The 12,988-nt window shown below is 38.4% G+C and overlaps 1 long non-coding RNA gene across 1 annotated transcript; it reads right to left on the bottom strand.

Annotated features, from left to right (window-relative positions):
• Positions 1 to 830: 830 nt before the first annotated feature.
• On the bottom strand, positions 831 to 10,386 carry LOC138368736 (uncharacterized). The gene is made up of 3 exons (XR_011229646.1): positions 10,259 to 10,386; positions 5,218 to 5,334; positions 831 to 1,138 (listed from the first exon to the last, which is right to left on the bottom strand). It is a non-coding gene; the product is annotated as an uncharacterized lncRNA (long non-coding RNA).
• Between the last annotated feature and the right edge of the window lie 2,602 nt (positions 10,387 to 12,988).

Raw genomic sequence — 12,988 nt, 5'->3', positions numbered from 1 at the left:
GTGCATTGAGTATGTCGTAGGTGACGCCATCTTCACTAGGTGCTGTACTTTTACCCTTTTCATAGCCCCCTTTACTTCCTTGGCTGTAATTGGTTCCCCATACTCGTCATCACTAGATTGTGCTCTTGTTATCCTAATCCTTCTGTCATTATGTCGGAGGAGCTGTTCCCTGCTTACTTCTGCAGGGAGGGAGGAGGATGATGCTGCATCACTCCACTTGTGAATTAGTTCTTCAGCCTTACCCTGGGGGTCGTTGTGAGCCGCAGGCCGGGCTCTGCTCCCCTTAGCTACCTTAATTTTTGCCCACACTTGTCTTGCAGACGTTTCTCTTCCAATAGAGCTAGTGAACTCTAGTCATTGTCTTTCCCTTTGTAACTCATCTGCAATGTATGTACCTTTACCTGACTAAAAAATCTAATCTAAATCTATATCTAATCTATATGCTTAGATATATGCAAATGAGAGAGTAATAGAGCTAAACCTTTAAAATACTGAACAATTTGGAGGATATTGATTCATACAATTTCTTCAAAAGGTCAGATGTAACACGAACAAGGAGCAAAGGTTTCAAGCTCAACAAGCCACAGTGTAGGAGTGACAACAAATGCTTTTTAACTCATACGATTATGATCATGGCAATAAGGTTTCTAAAACAGTAGGCATTCTTCCAAAGCCAGACACTGTACTATGTTCCTCGCCCTAACCTAGTCACTCAGTATTATTCACTCATTTATCTATGTCTTGTCTATTTATGTCTTAAAGGTTACAAGACGTACATTAGTCAATACAATTGGTGCTTAAAATGTTAAGGATCTCTTGTGAAACACGGGTATTAATCAAAAAATTTATTATGTAAAATAAATAAAAAAGGCCCAAGGGCCATGAAGTAACAAGAATGCAAGGCCGGCACAAGCTGGCGTAAGTAGAGAAGACGGAAGATTCTTCATATTAAAAGACCCTGCTTCTCCAAGATGGCAGTCACACCCTGCTTGCCCTGGACAATCACCATATGGAGAAGGACTGTTTACTGTGAAGGGAAGTCCACAAATGCAATGCCAGCATGAGTCAGTCTTGAAGGGTAAACGATGATGGCACCCTCACAGTAACACAAAAGCCGAGCAAGCCCAGTGAGGAAGACCTGTTGATGGGAAGGAGGAGAATCATTAGTCACAACAAAATCCACCTAGAAACAAAGGAGAGAAAAAAAATAAAGTGGATGTCTTCTTTTTGTATAGACATAATAAATATTGCCATTTGGCTATGTATTTATATGATATATAATAGAATACAGCATAAAACAAAATAAGAGGGGTGATAGGAGAAGAAAAGATTAGTGTTCAGTGAGAATCCACAAGGTCTTCTCTGAATACTCTATTTTCTTCAAGGCTGTGGGTCCCTACAATTGCACCAGAGGTGGTACACACCCCTATTATTATTTAAACAGGTGAGTACACACTCGGCGTTAGCAAACTTAGCCTCCAAACACACACACGGCGTTAGCAAACTTAGCCTCCAAACACACACACACACATGGTATCAGCAAACTTAGGCCTCCAAACACACACACACACATGGTATCAGCAAGCTTAGCCTCCAAACACACACACACATGGTATCAGCAAGCTTAGCCTCCAAATACACACATGGTATCAGCAAGCTTAGCCTCTAAACACACACACACAAATGGAATCAGCAAGCTTAGCCTCTAAACACACACACACACACACACACACACATGGTATCAGCAAGCTTAGCCTCCAAACACACACACACACACATGGTATCAGCAAGCTTAGCCTCCAAACACACACACACACAAACGGTATCAGCAAGCTTAGCCTCCAAACACACACACACACACACACACACACATACATGGTATCAGCAAGCTTAGCCTCCAAACACACACACACACATGGTATCAGCAAGCTTAGCCTCCAAACACACACACACACACACACACATGGTATCAGCAAGCTTAGCCTCCAAACACACACACACATGGTATCAGCAAGCTTAGCCTCCAAACACACACACACATGGTATCAGCAAGCTTAGCCTCCAAACACACACACACATGGTATCAGCAAGCTTAGCCTCCAAACACACACACACAGAAAATGGGGACATTGAAACAGTTGATAAACTTGATTTCAAGAGAGAGAGGTCACTATGGGGAACTTCAAATTTTTTTTAATAAGTAATTAGGCAGACTTGTTGCTAGACAGGGAAGTAAATTAAATGTATGCCAAATTTTGCAAAATATACAATGAAGGCACACAAACATTCATACCAAAACAGAGATGCAGGGCCAGAAAACAGGATTGGTTCAACAGAAATTGAGAGAGGGCCACAGACCAAAAGACACAAAAATGGAATGAAAGACATTGAAAAACTACAAGCAGATGTCAACAAAGTTTTCGATTGGGCACCAGAAAATAACATGATGTTTAACAGTGATAAATTTCAGGTATGGCAAAAATGAGGATCTGAAACATAATACAGGGTACAAAACACAATCGAATCTTCCCGTAGTAGAAAAACAGCATGTCAAGGATCTGGGAATAATGATGTCCGACGATCTAATGTTTAGGGAGCATAACCAAGCAAATATTGAGTCGGCCAGAAAAATGATCGGATGGATTATGAGAACTTTCAAATCCAGGGATCCCATCACAATGGTTGTACTCTTCAAGTCACTTATGTTGTCCTGTCTCGAGTACTGCTCAGTATTCACTTCCCCCTTCAGAGAACGGTTGCACGGTTGTTCCTGCCGGAACAACCGTGGACATCTTCAGGAGAAAACTGGACTGTTTTCTAAGAGAAGTTCCGGATCAGCCGGGATGTTGTGGGTATGTGGCCCTGCGGGCCGCTCCAAGCAACAGCCTGGTGGACCAAACTCTCACAAGTCGAGCCTGGCCTCGGGCCGGGCTTGGGGAGTAGAAGAGCAGAACCCCATCAAGCAGGTATCAAAATAGAAAGAAGCCAAACCCCCAATCATACCAGCGATACAAAGATGCGAGAAACAACTATACAGCAGTAAGGGAAGAGGCAGAATTTTTTTTTAAAAAGGGATAATGGATAAATGTAAAACAGAACTGGGCCTATTCTACAAATTCATAAACAACAAATTGCAGGTAAAGGATAATATCCAGAGGTTGAAAATAGGAAACAGATTCACAGAAAATGATAATGCAATGTGTGAAACATTAAAGCAAAAGTTCCAAAGTGTGTTTATACAAAATGAAATCTTAAGAGAACCAGACACAATAAGAATTTCTGAGAACATCATAGAGCGTATAGAGGTGTCTAGAGATGAAGTGGAAAATATGCTAAAGGAGCTAAGTAAGAACAAAGCAGTTGGTCCAGATGGAGTTTCACCATGGGTTCTGAGAGAATGTGCATCTGAGCTCAGCCTTCCACTTCACCTGATCTTTCAGGCATCCCTGTGTATAGGAGTCATAGCAAACATGTGGAAAAAGGCTAACATAGTTCCAATCTACAAAAGTGGCAACAGGGAAGACCCCACCTCTCTCAGTTATAGACCTGAATCATTGACAAGTGTAACAGTGAAAGGATTAAAAACAAAAAAAAAATAATAAAAACTAAATGGGTAGAACACCTGGAGAGAAATTATATAATATCACACAGACAGTATTGTTTTCGATCTGGAAGATCCTGTGTATCGAATTTACTCAGTTTCTATGATTGAGCCACAGAGATTTTAAAGGAAAAAGGTAGTTGGGTTGACTGCATCTATCTAGACATAAAAAAGGCTTTCGACAGAGTTCCACATAAGAGGTTGTTCTGGAAACTAGAAAATTTCGGATGGGTGACAGGTAAGCTTCTAACATGGATGAAAAATTTTCTGACTGATAGAAAAATGAGGGCAGTAATCAGAGGCAATCGGACTGGAGAAGTGTCACAAGTGGAGTACCACAGTACATGCACCAGAAATGTTCATTGTCTACATAAATGATCTACCAGTTGGAATACAGAATTATATAAACATGTTTGCTGATGATGCTAAGATAATGGGATGGATAAGAAATTTAGATGATTGTCATGCCCTTCAAGAAGACCTGGACAAAATAAGTATATGGAGCACCACTTGGCAAATGAAATTTAATGTGAATAAATGCCATGTTATGGAATGTGGAATAGAACATAGATCCCACACAACCTACAAATTATGTGAGAAATCTTTATATAATTCTGATAAAAGAAAGAGGTCTAGGGTTGATTCTAGATAGAAAACTATCACTTGAGGCCCACATAAAGAACGTTGTGTGAGGAGCCTATGCCACGCTTTGTAACTTCAGAATTTTGTTTAAATACATGGATGGCGAAATACTAAAGAAATTCTTCACGAGTTTTGTTCGGCCAAGGCTAGAATATGCAGCGGTTGTTTGGTGCCCATATCTTAAGAAGCACATCAACAAACTGGAAAAGGTGCAAAGACAACAAAAAGAGGTGATAAAATCACTATGTACAAAATAGTAACAGGAATTGATAAAATCGATAGGGAAGATTTCCCGAGACCTGGAACTTCAAGAACAAAAGGTCATAGATTTAAACTAACTAAACAAAGATGCCAAAGAAATATAAAAAAATTTCCTTTCGCATACAGAGTGGTACACGGTTGGAACAAGTTAAGTGAGAAGGTGGTGGCGGCCAAGACCGTCAGTAGTTTCAAAGCATTATGTGACAAAGAGTGCTGGGTAGACGGGACACCACGAGCGTAGCTCTAATCCTGTAACTACACTTAGGTAACTACATTTGGTGTCAGCAAGCTTACCGTCGAAACACACACAAACAGCCAGCCTATTATTCAAGGCCTTCTCTGAGTACTCTCTATTTTCTTCTCTGAGGCTATGGGTCCCTAATCTTGCACCAGAGGTGGTACAACTTTTAAGTTTTTAACTACTGCACTGAGCACCTGATTTTGGCAAAGACTTCTTAGTACAATTGTCAAGGACATAGTTCTGGTATTTTTTTGTTTATAAATATTCAGGTATAGTTAATGTCAAAATGTTTCAAAACTCAACAATTTATATTTCAAAACAAAAAAAGTAATGAAAACATTACAAAACATTAAAATATAGCCTAATTAATTAATTAATAAAATAGCACAACTCTCAGAATGTCTGAAGGTGCTTTGAGCAATGAAGTAGTAAATTTTATATATATAATATTATATATATAATATATATTTACCTGTGACTGCTGCTTAGCAAAAATTTGATCTCTGTGAAAATTGGTCTCGTCATTGCTAGGAGATACTTTAAGACCATGATTTGCTGTGGATGGCACTGTAGTCTTCAAGTCATCAATCTAAAAATAGAGGTAATCTTTTAAAATGTAAATTTTGTATAAAAAAAATGCAAAAATAAATTGCAACAATAATATGAATTTATTATACAATTTTTGTTTAATTATTTAAATATTTGTGAGACATTATTAAGAAATGTATGAAGTACAGATTCTCTAAGACCTGATATGTATCTGCTTATGTTCCACCACATTACATTCAGGGCTGAAGAGAAAACACAGCCAGTAAGGTAATGATCACTTAGGATCGACTGGGATGCTACATGTAGGTGGGGGCTAAGCTGCGTGAGGCTAGGATGCTCAGCCTGCCTTGTCTAGGCTGGGCTGGGCTAGGCAACACTAGGAAGGAGTCAACAAATCTCTGGAGTGCCTTACTTTTCCTGATATCCTTAAAAAAGCAAGAATGATGCCATTTTATAAAGGAGGCGAGACAGCAGAAATAAACAATTAGAGAAAAATATCAAATCTACTTATACTTTCAAAAATATTTGATTTTTTTTTTACAAACATCTCTTCCTACTTTGTAAAATTCAACATGAATACAAACACACACACACATCCCTAGGAAGCAGCCCATAGCAGCTGTCTAACTCCCAGGTACTTATTTACTGTTAGGTGAACCAGATATAGAGAATAACCACAAAATCTTGTAAAGCCACTAGTACACGCAGCATTTCAGGCAGGATATATAATATTAATATTATATATATATATATATATATATATATATATATATATATATATATATATATATATATAACTGAAAACTCACACCCCAGAAGTGACTCGAACCCATATGCTATGCCCAAGATTACCATCCGAGTGCCAGCGGGGAAGTGGGTCAAATAGCCTCGGCTATCACTTCCTTATGTCTGGTCGTGATGGTCAAGCGGATTAAGGCGTTCCTGTACATACCAGTTGCGTTGCTCCTGGCAGTATTGGGTTCGAGTCACTTCTGGGGTGTGAGTTTTCAGTTGCATATTGTCCTGGGGACCATTCAGGCTTGTTCGCATATATATATATATACATATATATATAATATATATATATATATATATATATATATATATATATATATATATATATATATATATATTTATATATATATATATATATATATATATATATATATATATATATATATATATATATATATGAATACATACATACGGGACAAAGAGCCAGAGCTCAACCACCGCAAGCACAACTAGGTGAGTACACACACACACATTATATATATATATATATATATATATATATATATATATATATATATATATATATATATATATATATATATGCAAACAAGCCTGAATGGTCCCCAGGACTATATACAACTGAAAACTCACACCCCAGAAGTGACTCGAACCCATACTCCCACAACTGGTATGTACAGGGACGCCTTAATCCGCTTGACCATCACGACCGGACATAAGGAAGTGATAGCCGAGGCTATATGAACCACTTCCCCGCCGGCACTCGGATGGTAATCTTGGGCATAGCATTTTATCAAATCACCTCATTCTTTGGGGCACACGTGAGGAACACAAATGCAAACAAGCCTGAATGGTCCCCAGGACTATATACAACTGAAAACTCACACCCCAGAAGTGACTCGAACCCATACTCCCACAACTGGTATGTACAGGGACGCCTTAATCCGCTTGACCATCACGACCGGACATAAGGAAGTGATAGCCGAGGCTATATGAACCACTTCCCCGCCGGCACTCGGATGGTAATCTTGGGCATAGCATTTTATCAAATCACCTCATTCTTTGGGGCACACGTGAGGAACACAAATGCAAACAAGCCTGAATGGTCCCCAGGACTATATACAACTGAAAACTCACACCCCAGAAGTGACTCGAACCCATACTCCCACAACTGGTATGTACAGGGACGCCTTAATCCGCTTGACCATCACGACCGGACATAAGGAAGTGATAGCCGAGGCTATATGAACCACTTCCCCGCCGGCACTCGGATGGTAATCTTGGGCATAGCATTTTATCAAATCACCTCATTCTTTGGGGCACACGTGAGGAACACAAATGCAAACAAGCCTGAATGGTCCCCAGGACTATATACAACTGAAAACTCACACCCCAGAAGTGACTCGAACCCATACTCCCACAACTGGTATGTACAGGGACGCCTTAATCCGCTTGACCATCACGACCGGACATAAGGAAGTGATAGCCGAGGCTATATGAACCACTTCCCCGCCGGCACTCGGATGGTAATCTTGGGCATAGCATTTTATCAAATCACCTCATTCTTTGGGGCACACGTGAGGAACACAAATGCAAACAAGCCTGAATGGTCCCCAGGACTATATACAACTGAAAAGGTTGTATAAAGTGATTAAGGCGTCCCTGTACATACCAGTTGTGGGAGTATGGGTTCGAGTCACTTCTGGGGTGTGAGTTTTCAGTTGTATATAGTCCTGGGGACCATTCAGGCTTGTTTGCATTTGTGTTCCTCACGTGTGCCCCAAAGAATGAGGTGATTTGATAAAATGCTATGCCCAAGATTACCATCCGAGTGCCGGCGGGGAAGTGGTTCATATAGCCTCGGCTATCACTTCCTTATGTCTGGTCGTGATGGTCAAGCGGATTAAGGCGTCCCTGTACATACCAGTTGTGGGAGTATGGGTTCGAGTCACTTCTGGGGTGTGAGTTTTCAGTTGTATATAGTCCTGGGGACCATTCAGGCTTGTTTGCATTTGTGTTCCTCACGTGTGCCCCAAAGAATGAGGTGATTTGATAAAATGCTATGCCCAAGATTACCATCCGAGTGCCGGCGGGGAAGTGGTTCATATAGCCTCGGCTATCACTTCCTTATGTCCGGTCGTGATGGTCAAGCGGATTAAGGCGTCCCTGTACATACCAGTTGTGGGAGTATGGGTTCGAGTCACTTCTGGGGTGTGAGTTTTCAGTTATATATATATATATATATATATATATATGTCGTACCTAGTAGCCAGAACTCACTTCTCAGCCTACTATGCAAGGCCCGATTTGCCTAATAAGCCAAGTTTTACTGAATTAATATATTTTCTCTAATTTTTTTCTTATGAAATGATAAAGCTACCCATTTCATTATGTATGAGTTCAATTTATTTTTATTGGAGTTAAAATTAACGTAGATATATGACCGAACCTAACCAACCCTACCTAACCTAACCTAATCTATCTTTATAGGTTAGGTTAGGTTAGGTAGCCAAAAAAGTTAGGTTAGGTTAGGTTAGGTAGGTTAGGTAGTCGAAAAAACATTAATTCATGAAAACTTGGCTTATTAAGCAAATCGGGCCTTGCATAGTAGGCTGAGAAGTGCGTTCTGGCTACTAGGTACGACATATATATATATATATATATATATATATATATATATATATATATATATATATATATGAGTGTCAGACGATGGAGGAATGATTTTTTTTTAATTTAATTTATATAAAAAATTATTCCTTCTGAAGATGTATTAATATATGAAAGTACTTAAGGAAATTCCTGTTTCAATTCTTCCTCCGTGGTCTGACACTGTCACATTTTTCATCAAGTGTTAATTTCTGATTTACACACACGTGGCATGTTTACACACACATTATTTATATTATATATATATATATATATATATATATATATATATATATATATATATATATATATATATATATATATATATATATATATATATATATATATATATATATATATATATGTCGTACCTAATTGCCAGAACGCACTTCTCTGCCTACTATGCAAGGCCTGATTTGCCTAATAAGCCAAGTTTTCATGAATTAATTGTTTTTCGACTACCTAACCTACCTAACCAAACGTAACCTAACTTTTTCAGCTACCTAACCTAACCTAACCTAAAAAGATAGGTTAGGTTAGGTTAGGTAGGGTTGGTTAGGTTTGGTCATATATCTACGTTAATTTTAACTCCAATAAAAAAATATTGACCTCATACATAATGAAATGGGTAGCTTTATCATCTCATAAGAAAAAAAATTGAGAAAATATAATAATTCAGGAAAACTTGGCTTATTAGGCAAATCAGGCCTTGCATAGTAGGCCGAGAAGTGCGTTCTGGCTACTATAGGTACGACATATATATATATATATATATATATATATATATATATATATATATATATATATATATATATATATATATATATATATGGAACCCTCAACCCTATAAGTGGAGGGTTCCTACATACTCAACCAGAGGTGGTACCCTCTATATATTAATAAAAAGGCAAGGCTATGCTAAATCTTGGCAGGGATTGGCTTGGCTAAGCTGGTCAGGGCTTGGCTAGGGTAGGAAGGACTGGTCATGTTTAAAAGCAAGGCAGGGTTAGGCTAGGCAAGACTAGGTAAGGGTATACTGGGATAGGCTTGGCTACGGTAGGCTAGGAAGAGGTAAACTAGGATAAGCAAGGCTGTGCAAGCACTATGCACAGCTAGAATGAACTATGCTAAGATGGTTTAAGCTGGGCTAGGTTAGGATAAGCTGAGTCATGCAGGGCCCCGATTGACCAGTGGAGTCTAATAGTCTAACCTTCTAGCTAGTTTGCTAACCTAAGAGTGCAAATGCCTAGCCCCTAACCTGAGATATATACAAGAGTTGTTACATTCTTGTACAGCCACTAGTACGAGTAGCGTTTCGGGCAGGTCCCTGGAATACGATCCCCGCCGCGAAGAATCGTTTTTTCATCCAAGTACACATTTTACTGTTGCGTTAAACAGAGGCTACAGTTTAGGATTTGCGCCCAGTAAATCCTCTCCGGCCAGGATACGAACCCATGACATAGCGCTCGCGGAACGCCAGGCGAGTGTCCTACCACTACACCACCTGCTGCAATATTATTATAAAAGAAATATTACTTATTATAATCGTAAATACTAAATACCTGTTGTGTTGATTTAGGGGCGACGACGATCGTGGGATCGGATGCGAGCCACAGGTGGCCTACACCATGCTTTCTAAGGCGTCCCTCTCATAACAAAAACAAATCCGTGCATTCATACACAAACAGAGATCCCGTGGTTATGCGAATACTTGCAATTCTTTTACTTAAAATAATAACAATTAGATTAATAATAATTAACATAATTTTTACTCAAGATTCATAAAAATCATTAATACTATTTTAAATGAAGATTTATAAGACATCTAAAAACAGATATACAGACTTTGTGTGATATTTATTTCAACATTATATATTAATAGAATGTTGTAACTATTATTTTTAAATATTAGGTAGTTTCCAGCTACGTATATCGCATATAAACGTTGCAAAAAGATTTTAGACTGAATTAACACATTACACATTTATGGAGTAATTAACAACAAAACAATCTTTATTTTCATTGCAGAACATATATCAGAGCATACTAGTGACTCATACATTTAAAATAGTGTGATGTTTAAACAATTCGGTTGTAAACCCGCAGAACGGCCTACCCGCCAAAGACGTAACATAAGAAATGGTATATAATTCATTATTTTAAATTACATATATACTCATTAATAATATTCGGCAGCTATCGAGGTTCTCCATAGGTAAATTCCTGTACTCTAACAAGATGCTACTTTCTGTTTAGCTGTTTAAATTCTTGGAAAATTGTAATGACCAGCGACATAAAATATAACAATGAAATAATAGCAGGTAACTGTAGGTGAACGAAAAATTAAATTCCAAATTGATTAGATGTTTTTCTAAATATAAAGATCGACCTGAAGGAATTTTATGAATTATGGACTAATTAAACAAAAAAATAGGTAATTTTACTTGAAGAACAGATACCAGAGAATAGTTAGTGAGTACATTTATATTGTATAATGGGAGAAAGCCCCTGGTAGCCGCGAATTAAAATAACCACCTACATTAATTGATAACTAGGAAATAGTATCTGGAAACTTTATCAGAACGAAAACACAATACCAATTTGTTTAGATGTTTTTCTTAATATAAAGATCAACAGTAAGGAATCTTATTCATTATGGACAAATTAACAAAAAAAAACGATAATTTTCATTGAGGACCATATATTAGAGCATACTTAGTCACTTATATATTAAAAGTATTGTGTATTTTGAACCATTGGGGTTGTAAACAAACAGAACGGCCTACCCGAAAAGTCGTAACATAAAATGTTGCATATGTTTGCTAATTTATTATTTGATAAATGATTATTATTAATTTACGACAACTATAGAGGTTTCCCATTAGTTAAATTACTGTAGTCTGACTAAATGCTACTACAAAACATATATAAATCCTGGGAAAGTCACAATGACCAGCGACATTAAAGCATAGAGGGTTAAATAGTAACAGGCAACTGTCGGCGAACGAAAAATTCATTTCCAAATTTATTAGATGTTTTCCTAAATATAAAGATCGATAGGCTGGAATTTTCTGGATTATGGCCTAATTAAGGCAAAAATATATATATTTTTACTTGAAGAACAAATATCAGAGCATAGTCAGTGAGTTATAGAATAATAAGAGTGTGGTATTTCATTGTATAACAAGAGATAGTCCATGGAAGCGAAAATAGACGTAGTTTTACACAAAATAACGTCCAAAAACAGCCGTAGAGTCAAACGGCAAATGTTGACGTTCTTTTTAAGAGGACAGGTTGGTGTGTGAGTGTCCGGGTTTATGTGAGGTTTGGTTCCAGGAAACATCCTTCCCCTTCCCCTCCCCATATCTCCTCCCTTATTCCCACCGTGGGTTCGAATCCCAGGTGATTAGACCTGCCCTAAGTCCATGGATCCAAGGTATCCATCCGTGGGCCCAACGGATTTCACCCCTTCCCCACTTTCCAAGGGCCAGGTCAATTCTAGCTATCCAGGAAACCTGTCGAAACAGAGGCAGCTACAGGAGGGGACACACAAATATTTGTGCCCTGCAGTTACACACCCGTTCCGACAGGCTCGATCGCAATCTATCCAGATGAGAACACGTTTTCTTCCGACTAGACCACGCTGGAATCGCTGTATGTCTCAAATTTGGTTCCTTTATTTATAGTTAGTATTTTTGGTGTATTAATTGATTTGTTTTAATTTTTTAATGACTTAGGTAGAGTGATTTAGGGAGTTGGGGGGGAGGTCGGGTTGTGTGTGTAGTGGATTGTACGAGATTGTGGTTTGTTAGTATTTATCTAGTTGTGTTCACCTAGTTGTGCTTGCGAGGGTTGAGCTCTGCTCTTTCGGCCCGCCTCTCAACTGCCAATCAATCAATTATTAATAACTAATAAAAAAAAATTCCACACACACACACACACCCAGGAAGCAGCCCGCAACAGCTGTCTAACGCTCATTTACATATTTACTGCTAAGTAACAGAGGGCATCAGAATGATAGAAACTCTGCTGATTTCCGTTTGTGCCATCACCTGGGGATCGAATGAGCTAGGATTACGAGTCGGGAGCGACGTCCACTCAGCAATAAAGCCCCCTAGTTTGTGTATTGGTGCAAAAGATAATTTGGGAGAGGTTAAGGGAAAGGAATGACGTTTGGTGGCCTTGAAAGCTCTGGAGGGGAGGGGGGTTGCCAGTTATGAATTAAAATTGTTATTTTTTAAGATAGGATATATATGCAAAAGACGTTGCGAGATATAGTAAGAAAAGTGTTT

The sequence above is a fragment of the Procambarus clarkii genome, chromosome 26 (assembly GCF_040958095.1).
Source record: "Procambarus clarkii isolate CNS0578487 chromosome 26, FALCON_Pclarkii_2.0, whole genome shotgun sequence".
Classification (NCBI taxonomy): Eukaryota; Metazoa; Arthropoda; class Malacostraca; order Decapoda; family Cambaridae; genus Procambarus; species Procambarus clarkii.
This window is presented reverse-complemented; position numbering and strand designations above follow the sequence as displayed.